This window comes from Aedes albopictus, unplaced genomic scaffold, assembly GCF_035046485.1.
Source record: "Aedes albopictus strain Foshan unplaced genomic scaffold, AalbF5 HiC_scaffold_231, whole genome shotgun sequence".
Lineage (NCBI taxonomy): Eukaryota > Metazoa > Arthropoda > Insecta > Diptera > Culicidae > Aedes > Aedes albopictus.
In genome coordinates, this window is record NW_026917015.1 from 30,381 (window position 1) to 45,142 (window position 14,762).

General features: G+C 40.0%; 1 long non-coding RNA gene across 1 annotated transcript; it reads left to right on the forward strand.

The window, feature by feature from the left end:
* Positions 1-11,221: 11,221 nt before the first annotated feature.
* Positions 11,222-13,954, forward strand: LOC109403840 (uncharacterized). Its single transcript, XR_009995813.1, has 2 exons — positions 11,222-13,547; positions 13,604-13,954. It is a non-coding gene; the product is annotated as an uncharacterized LOC109403840 (long non-coding RNA).
* Positions 13,955-14,762: the final 808 nt, after the last annotated feature.

Sequence of the window (14,762 nt, forward strand, 5' to 3'; positions counted from 1 at the left end):
CGAAACGATTGCGGCGTTATGGAGAATGTTCGGAACAACAAAACCGGAAGTTCAACATTAACGAAAGGGAGTTCTACAACTGCATCCGAAACGACAAGCCTGATTATGAACAGGGCCTTCCGGAGATCGACGTCACACAGTTCTGGGCCAATCTATGGGAGAACCCTGTCCAGCACAGCGACGATGGGATGTGGTTAGCAGAAGAAGAACGACAGTGTAATGAAGATGGAGACATGACTGCGGTCGTAGTAACCGCCCAGGATTACGTGAGGCTACCCGGTATACCAGAAATTGGGCTGCACCAGGACCCGATTTCGTGCACAATTTTTGGTATAAAAAAACTCACGACGATTCACGGGCGGATGGCGGAATACTTCAACATGGTACTAGAAGACCCCAAGCAGCTACCAGAGTTCATTATCAGGGGTATCACTTATTTCCTGTCGAAGGACCAAAACACAGCTGACCCAGCAAAGTACAGACCAATTACGTGCCTTTCAAGTCTGTACAAAGTGCTGTCGTCGGTAATAGCGAGGAGGATACAAGCCCACTGCGATGCCAACAACGTGATGACCGAAGAACAAAAAGGGTGTCGCAAAAACACGCAAGGCTGCAAAGACCAGCCCGAATAAAAAATACAGTAGAAAAACCAAACGTTGTATTGTAACAGTACTATTTAGAACCATATTATTACAATAGACACCACAGTAAAAATAAAAAATACAAAAAAATAAGATGTAATGTAGACACCTATACCGTGAATTGTAAATAAGATTTTTACAATATATTATACAGGTTGTTAAGTATCGTAACAATATAAAAAAATATTTTTCTCCATATATATTTTTTTGCAAAACCATACATTTTATTGTTAATGAATTGTTCAAAATACTGATACGTGGGTTTAAATATACCGTACATTGTATGGTACATGAATGGTTTCAAACAATAAAATATACCGTAAATAAATTGTTTTTAATTGTAATTTCACTACTGGTTATACATTTAATCAAATGGTTTTGGAATGGTTCTCTTCTGTTATGTTGTATTGTTTTACATTACATAAACCATATACAGTCCCGATTCGTTCGTTGGCGGCTCGTTAGATGGGCTGTCTCGATGGTTGGGTGTTCACTGGTTGGGGCAAAACCCAACTAAAAAGCACTGTCAATGTCAAAATCGATGTCAAAACGAGTTTGACGTCTGACCGTCGTCGCATCGCAGCTCCTGTATACAGACCGTTTGCGCAAGTATGTGAGTGTTATGTGACGTATTTCTCGTCACTTGCGTGTGTCTAGAGCATTTTGATCAGTTGTCAGTTGCCCCAACGAACGAACACGATTCGCTAATCGGGGCGCAGTCGTGACCCAACGAGCGAATCCTCACTGTATTGTTATATTATCTTGTCATTTTCCTCCTGTTAATGGCACCTTAGGCTTACTAGATTTATAAGAATGCGCTTTGGAAATTCTCCAGAGCGTTTTCGATAACCCTTAATTTATAGGATCGCCCACGTCTAAGTCTGAGTAGTCTCTGATTGCATTAACAGTTGAAGCTTAGGCTCCCATGCCCCACCAGCCAGATAACTGGATTTTGCAAACTAAGCATTATTTGTGGCAACACTTTGAGCGGCATGATGGAACTATGCCGAGCGCGCTAAGTGTTATTAGACCACTAATGTAGTTGCATGAAGTGGGTGACGAGGTACATAAGTTTCATTACAGCGTGCTTAACCGTTATTGCAATATTGAGGTACCAGTTTGACTACAGTTTGCAATACATAACAACTCATGAGAAAACTGTCAAGTTTGATTCAAATATAAGTTAGGTTAAAAAGCGAACCAGCAAATGAACCTATATTAGAAGTCATTTCAGTGTCTTATTAGAGATCACAGTCATTTACACCTTTTCGTCGATATTCGGCTGCCTTTGTCTCCGACATTCGCAACACAAGCAATCAAACTACCGTACGAAACAAAAATGTCAAACGAATGCACTTGACCACGATTGCGTCTTCGGGAGATGGTTCGGCTTTTGTTATTCCTGTCTTCTTCCACAATGAGAGCTGTGATGGTTATAATGTGTGTTGTATTCAATTCAACAAACAAGAATAAACTAATATTAACATTCATAAAATCCATGCGAAAAGCTAGAATTAGACAAATGTCATCGTGTCAGACGACATTAATTTGGCCCTTTTCTATGTTTATTGATATTCGTCCTACCGCTCGTGTTGTGTGTAAGAGGTAACGGTAGCGCATGAATGTAACAGAGCAAGCTGACACCCGACTGCGGCATCGAAATGAAGGTAGTGAAAAATGTCGAATGTTTACAAGACTGGTTCAGTCCATATGTTAAAGATGGCTCTACGTCAAAGATAAAGTTTGTCAATCGCATTTGATTCGATTGTGGTCGAAGGCAAGTGAGAGAAGACGAGAAAACTCCCCTAAATGCAAATACCGAAAGAATAGTGTTGAACTCATCCACTGATTTACGGTAATCTGACCTACATCTTTCCGGGTTGGCCTACATTCGTATTTCTCTCATCGCAACCTAAACACCTACCATACCATACCATATCTCTTGGACCTGCAGTTCTTAGGACATCTGGTTTACCACTGATTTAAACATGTCATTGACTTTAAATCGATATTTCAACTTATTCACTTTTTTCTCTTTTCTTTCCTTTACATCAAAAAAGTCACAAACATCAACAACACAAAGCACGGTAAAAAATCTTAAACTGAATAAATCTGGTGCTCTATTTGAATAGGTCGAATTTGCATAGGAATTACAGCAAACATACGACCTATTCAAATCGCACACCAGAAATAATTAAAAAATCACGGAAAAATAATGTTTCGGAAAAGTGAATGGTTCAAACGAAAGAAAAACAGTATAATATATTGTTACATAAAAATCCAATGTAAATGTATAGTATAGCGAACCATTTCATTACAATACACTTTATTATAGCTGGTACACTCTATGGTGCAGGAATGGTTTTCACCATACACCCTATGGTTAGTTTTTATCCGGGAGGTCATCATAGACGCAGTCATTGTGGGTCAAGCCACCGAAAAGCAGAGGAACCTGAGCTTGGCGTACATCGACTACAAGAAGGCGTACGACTCAGTACCGCACTCGTACCTTCTTAAGGTACTGCAGTTGTACAAGGTAGACGGGAACGTCATCAGGCTGATGCAACACGCTATGGGGATTTGGAGCACGTCCCTGCAAATTACCGACGGAAGAGCTGTGTTGCGGTCCAGAACTCTCAGCATCAGGAGGGGGATATTTCAAGGCGATACCTTTAGTCCGCTATGGTTCTGCCTTGCGATGAACCCCCTCAGCAGAGCACTCAACCAATGCAACTATGGCTACCAACTGAAAAGTGGGGGAAGGAGTACAAGAATAACCCACACCTCCTTTATGGACGACCTGAAGTTGTTTGCGGAATCATTACAGAGGCTGCATCAACTGTTGCAGCATGTGACGGTGTTCAGCAACGACATCCGGATGGAGTTTGGAATTGACAAATGTCGGTCAGTGCATCTTCGCCGGGGTCAAGTAGTGGACGCCAGCTGTTTCCGCGTCAACGAACAGGAGGAGATTCGGAATATGGTTGAAGGCGAAGCGTACAAATACCTCGGCTTCCTGCAACTGAGAGGTATTCCCCACACAGCGATCAAGAAGGAACTGCAGGACAAGTTCTTGCATCGTATCAACTGTGTTCTGAGGAGCTTTCTGTCAGCCGGCAACAAGGTGAAGGCGATCAACACGTTTGCTGTGCCTCTGTTGACCTACAGCTTTGGAGTGGTAAAGTGGACCAAGACTGACCTCGAGGCGCTAGAACGAGCAGTACGAGTGGCGTTCGCCAAGCACCGCATGCGCCATCCAAAGTCGTCCATCGAGAGAGTCATCCTGCCACGTGCAGTAGGAGGAAGAGGCGTTACTAATATCCAGGCACTATGTGTCTCCCAGATCCAGCGGCATATTTCATAGAAAGCAACCCGAATAAAAAATACAGTAGAAAAACCGAACGTTATATTGTAACAGTACTATTTAGAACCATATTTTTACAATAGACACCACTGTAAAAATAAAAATACAAAAACAATAAGATGTAATGTTGGATACCATACCGTGAATTGCATATAAGATTTTTACAATATATTATACAGGTTGTTAAGTATCGTAACAATATAAAAAAATATTTTTCTCCATATATATTTTTTTGCAAAACCATACATTTTATTGTTAGTGAATTGTTCAAAATACTGATACGTGGGTTTAAATATACCGTACATTGTATGGTACATGAATGGTTTCAAACAATAAAATGTACCGTAAATAAATTGTTTTTAATTGTAATTTCACTACTGGTTATACATTTAATCAAATGGTTTTGGAATGGTACTCTTTTGTTATGTTGAATTGTTTTACATTACATAAACCATATATTGTTATATTATCTTGCCATTTTCCTCCTGTTAATGGCATCTTAGGCTTATTAGATTTATTAGAATGCGCTTTGGGAATTCCCAGAGCGTTTTGGATAACCCTTCATATATAGGATCGCCCACGTCTAAGTCTGAGTAGTCTCTGATTGCATTAACAGTTGAAGCTTAGGCTCCCATTCCCCACCAGCCAGATAACCGGGTTTCGCAAACTAAGCATTATTTGTGGCAACACTTTGAGCGGCATGATGGAACTATGCCGAGCGCGCTAAGTGTTATTAGACCACTAATGTAGTTGCATGAAGTGGGTGACGAGGTACATAAGTATCATTACAGCGTGCTTAACCGTTATTGCAATATTGAGGCACCAGTTTGACTAAAGTTTGAAATACATAACAACTCATGAGATAACTGTCAAGTTCGATTCAAATATAAGTTAGGTTAAAAAGCGAACCCGCAGATGAACCTATATTAAAAGTCATTTCAGTGTTCAGTCCAGTCCATGTGTTAAAGATGGCTCTACGTCGAAGATAAAGTTTGTCAACCGCATTTGATTCGATTGTGGTCGAAGGCAAGTTCACATGAGAGAAGAGGAGAAAACTCCCCTAAATGCAAATACAGAAAGAATAGTGTTGAAGTGTTGAACTCATCTACTGATTTACGGTAATCTGACCTGCATCTTTCCGGGTTGGCCTACATTGCATTAGTATTTCTCTCATCGCACTCTACACACCTAGCCCGCCATATCTCTTGGACCCCTGCTTGGACCTGCAGTTCTTAGGACATCTGGTTTACCACTGATTTAAACATGTTATTGGCATTAACCCTTTGGAGCCGGAGGGGTCATATATGACCCCGGCGATGAAACCGAGCATAACAAACGTGTTCGACACCAGCGAGGTTGCGTCAACAGCGGCGAAAAAAATCGATTCCAAAACGTTAAATTGATGTTTCAACTTATTCACTTTTTTTTCTTTCTTTTCCTTTGCATCAAAAAAGTCACAAACATCAACAAAACAAAGCACGGAAAAAATCTTAAACTGAATAAATCTGGTGTTCGATTTGAATAGGTCGAATCTGCATAGGAATCACAGCAAACATACGATCTATTCAAATCGAACACCAGAAATAATTAAAAATTCACGCAAAAATAATGTTTCGGAAAAGTGAATGGTTCAAACGTAAGAAAAACAGTATAATATATTGTTACATAAAAATCCATTGTAAATGTATAGTATAGCGAACCATTTCATTACAATACACTTTATTGTAGCTGGTACACTGTATGGTGCAGGAATGGTTTTCACCATACACCCTATGGTTAGTTTTTATCCGGGAAGAACCGTCATGACATGTATCGCACTGTATGTGAAGCTGACCACGGTTACAGCGCCCTGCATCTGGCGCAGGATGATTAGGTACCAGCTGAACTGCGATATCAAGACCGTTGACGAGATGATCGTAGCGTGGAAGCAGAAGGAATTGCATGGAACGCACCCCCATCAACTGGAGCTCGAGTACATCGATAAGGCGGCGTCGAACGCGTGGCTGGTGCGGGGTGACCTCTTCTCGGAAACAAAAGGTTTCATGTTAGCCATCCAGGACCGGGTAATTGCGACGAAGAACTATCGGCGGTACATATTGCACGAAGACGTGGAGGACCGCTGCAGGAAGTGCAATTCAGTAGTAGAAACGATCGAGCATGTCGTTGCAGGCTGTTCAATGTTAGCTGGATCTGCCTACCTCGATCGTCACAACGAAGTTGCCAAGATTGTGCACCAACAGCTTGCTTTAAAGAACAACTTGGTCGACAGATTTGTACCCTACTACAAGTACCAGCCGGACCCGGTTCTGGAAAATAGTTGCATAAAGCTGTACTGGGATCGCGAGATCATTACGGACGTCCTCATTCGTGTCAACCGGCCCGACATTGTTTTTTACGACAAAAGGATGAAGCGGGTAACCCTCATCGACATCGCTGTACCGTTAGACCATAATGTCCAGTCAACGTTCTCCGGCAAGATAACCAAGTACCACGACCTAGCGAAGGAGTTGAAGCAGATGTGGAATTCGGAGGACGTCCGTATAGTTCCGGTTGTCCTCTCGGCAACCGAAGTTGTCCCTAAATCTCTCCTAAGGTCCCTAGACGAGCTGGAATTGAAGAAGGACCTGAACAGCATCCTGAAAGCGGTGATTCTTGGAACCTGTAGTACAGTTAGGCGGTTCCTGAATCACCACAACTGAAATCCGAAGCAGACCCATAAGGATAAGCATAACACCGGCTAATGAGATCCACAGAGCCTAATGCCTAATCCCCTTTGGCAATCCGATTGCCCGGGGTAGGTGAAATGTTCCAGCAATTTTTGCTGAGAAGTGCCAAAACTATAATTATAATAAAGTAGTATAACTCCTTTGACAGTTTCTGTGACTTCCTTTGGTCATTCCTTCGGATATTGCTCATGCAATTGCTTTGGAAATTCAGAATTGGAATAGCTGAAGGAATTTGTCAATAAAATTATTTCAGAAGAAATTCACATAGGAATTGCTATTTCCAAAAGAATTGCCGAAAGAATCTGAAAATGGAATTTATTTTTTATAGAAACTATCACAGAAAAATTCCGTAGAAATTCAAAATTCTGTCTGAGGAATTCCCAATTCCATTTCTATTCTTTAAGTTTCTATACATTTTACTGGAGAAATTTTCAAAGATATTATCGTAGAAATGCCTAGATTTGTAGAGTTGTAGATAGATAGATAGAAGAGTTGTAGATAAAATCCCTATAAGTAAATCGGAAAAAGATTCTAATGGATCTGATTTCCTCAAGCATTTGCAAAGACATTTCTGAAAGACCTCCTAAGGAATATGCTGAAGGAATTTCGAAAATGATTTTCAAAATAATTGTTCAAGGAATTTGGAAGCAGGCTTGTAAACATTCGACACTTTTCACTACCTTCGTTTTGTTGCCGCGGTCGGGTGTCAGCTTGCTTTGTTTCATTCGAGCGCGACCGCTACCTCTTACACACAACACGAGCGGCAGAACGAAGATCAATAAACAAAAAAGTGTATCAAATCATCGTCGTCTGACACAATGACATTTGTCTAATTCCAGCTTTTTGCAAGATTTCAGCCAATTTTAATTAAGATTGGTATACTATTAGTTTATTCGTGTGTGATAAATCGATTACGACACATACATTTATCCAAAACAGCTCTATTTATGGGAAAGATAAAAATAACAAAAACCGAACCATCTCCCGAAGACGCAATCGTGGTCAAGCGCATTCATTCGACATTTTTGTTCCGTACAGTAGTTTGATCGCTTGTGTTGCGAATGTTGGAGACAAAGGTAGCCGAATATCGACGAAAAGGTGTCAAAGACTGTGATCGCTAACTAGACTGTTTGGAAGTAATTTCAGAACGATTTTTTTTAAAGACAATACCAGATAAATTTCTAAAATAATGACTGAGAAACTCTCTCTCTCTCTCTTCTTGGCGTAACGTCCTCATTGGGACAAAGCCTGCTTCTCAGCTTAGTGTTCTATGAGCACTTCCACAGTTATTAACTGAGAGCTTCCTCTGCCAATGACCATTTTGCATGCGTATATCGTGTGGCAGGCACGAATCTACTCTATGCCCAAGGAAGTCAAGGAAATTTCCTTAACGAAAAGATCCTGGACCGACCGGGAATTGAACCCGTCACCCTTAGCTTGGTCATGCTGAATACCCGTGCGTTTACCGCCTCGGCTATATGGGCCCTGACTGAGAAACTATGAATGCTAAAAAAATGGTCATGTTTACTGGAACTGTCCATGTACTTTTCAAAAGAATTACCGAAGAAATTTTTAAAGGATGTGTAAAAAGATAATTTGAAGAAATATACGAAGGAGATCAGAAGGAAATGCCAAAGAAATTCCCAAAGTCATTGCCACATAAATTTCCGAAGGCTTTACTTAAGAAATAGTGAATTGTACATTTTTTTCACGTATTAAACCTCGAGGGTTGCTGTTCATTTGAATCGGACATCAACATATTCTGTGTGATAACTAATTTAGTGAAAATAAGGTATCAGTAGGTCGGCTCCAGAACAATACATACGTTTTAAGGTTGAAGAATTCGTTATTGATTTTACCGCCATCATTGAAATTTATAAAACAGTTTTCTCGTTAAAAACATAAAAGTTTGTAATGATAATGCATTCACTGTATTCCAGATAGAGAATAGATTGCAGCGAATATATTTTCATTTCAAATATTTGTGTTTTTAGCGAGAAAACTGCTTTACAAATTTCAATGATGATCTTGTACCGACTTTTCGAGCCCGCTAAGCAGAATACCCTCTTCGAATGAGTGTATTCAGTTTTTTACCTTTTAATTTCGCCCTAATTGCCTTTCCTTTCACAAAGGATAAGCAATTATTTTTTATTTTTTTTATTTTATTTATTGGTCAACGTCTAAGATATTCCTATCGCGGATGTTGTTCCTTAACCTATTCTTAAACATTATTTTGCTAATACTAAAATCAAACATATAATAAGCAGAATTAAATAGACGGCAACACTCTAGGGCGGAATTAAAAGGTACAAAACTGATTACACTCATTCGAAGTTCAATGATGATGTCAAAATCAATGAGGACTTCTTCAACATTAAAGAGCGTTTTCATCGATTGAATATTTAAATACCAATAACCCGAAAAAGCAGCCAATGAATAAAAGAATGAATAATTATGATGAGTCGATGAGTGTGTTCTCAATTGAGTCCCAACTAATTTCCAATCAGTACAAAGGAAAAGAACGACCCATGTTTGAATGAAGAAGTAATAATATTTTGTCTCGAAAAATGATTTAAGGAATAGCACTTTAGAATCGGTACACTTTCAACAGGCTGCCGCTCAAAAACGGTGCCACTTGGGAAAAAAGTGTTGTTAGAAGCAATTGAAGCTTATCTATTGTAGTTTGTAGGAAAAATATAAAATTTTCCGTTTTTATATTTTTGGATGAGCTATTGATCTGAATTCGTAAATAGTGCCAGTTTTTTCTGCACACATTGAGCAAAAATAAATCATTGTCAGATTCAAGATTTGTGTAGGAATATAAAATTACCAAACCCACCAATTACGCAGTATAGAATAGTTGTTGGTATTATGATTGTTGATTAATGGAGGTAAAATATTCCATGAGTGTTTTAAAATTTCCAATATAGCTATGGTAAGCCTTTGAAGGGTTTTATGGAAAATCAAAGGCTTGCATAGATATTTAAGGTCAAATAAGTTGTTTTCGCATAAATTTAAGTTCGGTAATAGTAGTTTACGCAACAAGGTGCAGAATGAAGATTTTTACAGCACGAGCCGTACATTTAACCAACGAGACTTGCCGAGTTGGATAATTACGACGAGTGCTGTAAAAATCAAGTTCTGCACCGAGTTGCGTACAACGTTTTTTGCAATTTCATAAATTACCACTTGCGGATAGTTTTTAACAAAAATTGTTCATCAAATTGCACACTGATGTTCATAGTCATGTCTAAGAAAATCTGATCATAGCAGGTTATACTGTGCAGCTGTCACAATTTTTCAAACCTGCGTCCAGAAACCATCAAGAATTTGATCAAAACTGAAAACAGTGCTGTAATGGTTCATTACGCAACGCAAATCAGTGCTGTAATGAACCATTACAGCACTGCTGATTTGGTGTGGGAAAGTAGGCCTTTTCCTGGCAGATTTACGTGAGATAAAATAGCCTATTACGATGAGAAATTGCAAAAATACGCATACGGGAAGGATACTATACGAATAGTATTGGCACAGACAAACAGACGTCTCACTCTACTCACTTCTCATCGTTACCCTTTTTACCGGTTAGTTCAAATATTTTGTAGTTCGCAAATCACTCGGTCACGGCGCTCGCATCGTTTTTGCTCCTGTTTGACGTTTGCTCACTACTGCCACCTGCTGAGTGATTTGCGTAACACAGCCTGGTTAGCATTGGGCGATTATGTTTTCCCGACGATGATTTTTATCGCAATTTGTTCCAAGTTATACGTCTGTTTGTCTGTGGTATTGGTATTCTTCTTCTTCTTCTTCTTGGCGTAACGTCCTCACTGGGACAAAGCCTGCTTCTCAGCTTAGTGTTCAATGAGCACTTCCACAGTTTTTAACTGAGAGCTTCCTCTGCCAATGACCATTTTGCATGTGTATATCGTGTGGCAGGCACGAAGATACTCTATGCCCAAGGAAGTCAAGGAAATTTCCTTTTACGAAAAGATCCTGGACCGACCGGGAATCGAACCCGTCACCCTCAGCATGGTCATGCTGAATACCCGTGCGTTTACCGCCTCGGCTATATGGGCCCTTGTATTGGTATACAAGAAACCAATGAGACGGGCTTGGTGGTCTAGTGGCTACCGCTTCTGATTCATATGCAGAAGGTCATGGGTTCAATCCTTGGCCCGTCCCTTTTCATCCTACTTTGTATCTTTCTATCCACTTTCTCTCGCTCTCTCTTCTCTACATATACAACTCATGTATATTCATATGTTCATAGCCATCGCTAGAACCAGAAACGAATTGAAAAAAGTCGTTTCCCTCCCTTCCAACTTCCACTCACAGCACAGTGTATATTTTCGAATAGTTTTGGCGTTTCAGTCTTTTCGGGGTCAAAAACAACTAAATGTTTTCTTCTTTTAGTTGTTTTTGACCCCGAAAAGACTGAAACGCCAAAACTATTCGAAAGTCTTCAAAACAGTCGTCGTCAATATAGCACAGTGTATATATAACGCCTATAAGTTATGCAATCAAAGCGTGCTGTGCCGCTTGACCTTATTCACCTTATTCACCACACAATCTATCACGAACACTATAAATAACCCTATCCATGGATCGCATCACCGACCCAACGGTGACTCCCAGATCTCCCATCCTTTCCGTCTAACAAATACCCCAGTCCGTGCGGGTTGTGGGACGCAGAGTGCTCTCGGTCTCTAGTAGCAACAACCAGTACACTCTAACATTCCTTTCCCTTCCCAGCTGACTATAAGGACTTGGCCGGCGCCGTTATTGATCAAATATGCATGAGCTGCTAAAATTGCACTTTGAGAATACGTGGAATGTCCCAGCCCCTTATTCAGTTGGATCACAGTGCAACTGGTACCAGTTCAGATCAATCACGGAGGAGCAACCATTGACATGTATAGTCAGAATTGATCGTTTTTTTTATCGGTATTGGTATACAAGAAACCAATGATTTGATGCAGAAAAATATAAATAATCGTGGCTCGAAAGCTGTATGGACTATTGCTGACGAAATTCATTGGATGTGTTTTGATGGCGTGAAATGTCTAATGGTTTTTTTAAATAAAACTGAATCTACTCAAAAAATTTTTATTTGTGATCATAGAATCACAACTATAGTTCCATAACCTATATGGTTTTCAGTGTTTTATCCATCAAAAATTATTTTATTTTAGGCTTATTATGAGGAGTTAGCCTTATGACTGTTAATTTCCGACTACTGCGAAGGAAGACTGCTAATAATTCCAAAAATAATCCAGGTTTCGATATGAATTAAGTTGGGCCACTTAAATTGGGGAATTATAGATCCAAAAAACGATCCCAGGAAATATTTTTTCATGAAAAAATACTTTGAGTAAAATTATATTTTGAATATAGCGTGATTGGACAATAAGACTATAAGCCGATTATGGTCTTGTGAACCATATTTGTCAAGAGTTTAATGTCGTAACTTGTTTTGAGCATATCTTTGATGAATATCAGTTTGTTTCTTGTGGGAATATCAACCCGTAAGCTGCGAAATTTGCAAATGTTGACGATCATTGGTTTGTGCAGCATAAAATGGCATGAATTTCACAATCAGGTCAAAATTTCATCTTGAAGAAATAAAAACTGAATTTTTCATATTTTTCCTACAAAATACAATAAATAAGCTTAATTTGCTGCTTACACATTTTTTTCTAGGTTAAACCGTTTTTGATCTGCATCCGGTTGAAAGTGTACCGATTCTAAAGTGCGCAGGCTTTAGAAACTCCATGGAGGCAACAAATCATTGAACAGTCCTTCTAAAGCCTGCACATCGTTACTCTTTGTACCTAGACTAACTTTTCACTATTTCGTTCCAATGACTAGTTCGATCAGATGATATTAATCAAAAAATAATCTGAAACCAGTACTAAAAATAGTTTTGTAAATATTTCAGAGAAATTTCATACGGGGTACTGGTTTACGGAGATATGTCGTACAATCGAGACTGTCCAACCAGAAACTTCTCAGATTTCGGTGGTGAGCACCGATAATCAAAAGGATCACGTTAACCGTTAACGTTAAAGTGGTTAAAGCTTTAGAATTTAGCGCGTTAACTTTAAATCGTTAATACTCCATAGAAATTTTGTAGCGTGATAAGTATGAGAATTATTGTTTTGGTATAATTGTTAAGAAACAAATAGCAAAACCCAAAAGAATTTGGATTGTACCCTAATGAGTACATGTAAAAATAAGAGTGTACGTGGACCCAAACGATACAATCACGCACAAGAAAATAAGGTGCCATCAAGATACCTGTCATTGTCCGTCGCTTTCCCCAAAACTGCGAGTCCACTTCCGTTCATGGAGAGAAGAGCAGCCGTTCATTGCTGCAGCTCGGCGAAAGGCTGAATTTACCACACAGCATCATTTCCCGGCATCACCCACCAGGCACAAGCAGCCTGACAGTTTTAATCAAGGAAGACCCTGAGCATAAACCACACTACCATCCAGCGGGCTACAAGAAGTCGGCAAGGAAGCGTGCCGAGAAATACAAGATTGCAGAGCGATCGCTCTCCCAGCGTGCCCCCAGCTATCATACCGATTCATTGTGAGAAGTATCACCTCTCGGAGTACGGCGTGGACAGCGGTAGACGATCACACCGGGCTCTCATCATAGCAGAGCGAATTCGGGCACAGAAGCGGTAAAGGCGGATCACCGGACAAAAGAGCAGACAACGGCTTCACGACGCACGTGGTTGCGGCGGGCAGACCAAGAGCCGATACCAACGGTGGCGGACACCAGGCTCGAGCAGAAAAGGCCTTCTCAACGAAGTATGTATAAGCCGTCCAAGCCGTCGTTTTGAAAAACTAACCGCTCTGGGCCTTAGGGCCTTTTTTCTTTCGTTGCTCTCATCACTACTCGCCAGGATCGACCTTCTGCAATAGCCGTAGTGCACCCTCGGTTAAGCGGCCACGAAACGTCGATGGGAAGCACGAATCGCCGGTAGATTAGGGCAGTCACACGCACTGTAAGTCAACACGGGGATTGCTGGGCGATACCGGAGGAGACGAGGCGGGAGTCTCCATGGCGGCAGCAGACGGACGATGGCAGAAGTGCAGTTACCGTGAGTCCATGTAGCCAACAATAGTTTTAAGTAACATGTATTACGGGAATGCTTAGGAGAGTCAGAGCCTAGCTAGTACAGATGTTGGAATACAAACTAGTGTGTTAAGATGAATTTTGGCGTTTTATTTAGTTGAGCCTTAGCCCACAGTGTGTGTATGATATCGCTTATTGGGATTGGTGGCCTTTCTCGCATAGCCACTGGAGATATAGCAACAATTTAACGCGACGATATACGAGCGATTATGAACATTTTTGCGCGATAATCTACGGCGAAACGTGCAATAGGGTAAAAAATATAATTTGGACATGCTATGCACTACGACGTATGTCTTTTTCCGGAGAGCTAATTAAAGTAGGTACACCCAAACCTTATTTTACGTCCACTATTGGCTTAGCGAAATAAAATTCTACTGCCAAAATTATAATCAAAATACATTTTTATATTTTTGTACACTTCTCCGAATCACGGAGATGTTTTAAAAAATATAAAAATGTTGAGTTTGCTCTTTGTCTAGGCGGTAAAATTTGTTGTCGCTTAGCCAAGCATGGACGTAAAAAAATGACGAGGTGTACTTCTCAATATAGATTATTGGAGCAAACAGATTCTATTCTGATGACTTACATTGAAAATACACTTAACAATTAAGAATTTACTTCAAAATTATCAAAAAATGTAAAATGTTTCACTAAAACCCCTCAAATGCACAGGTATGCAGGACGTCATACACTTCACAGTCACATACAATATTCACCTCAAAATCGTTGAATTGATAATTGTAAGAAATTTAAAAGCCTTATTGCAATGAAAACAGTTCAATAAAGAAGCATTGGGTAGCCAATCGCAATCTCTTAACATACATCTAGAACGCTTAAAATAGGTGGTGTCCAAAATAGGGTAGTGGAGGTATTTTGGACCGCCT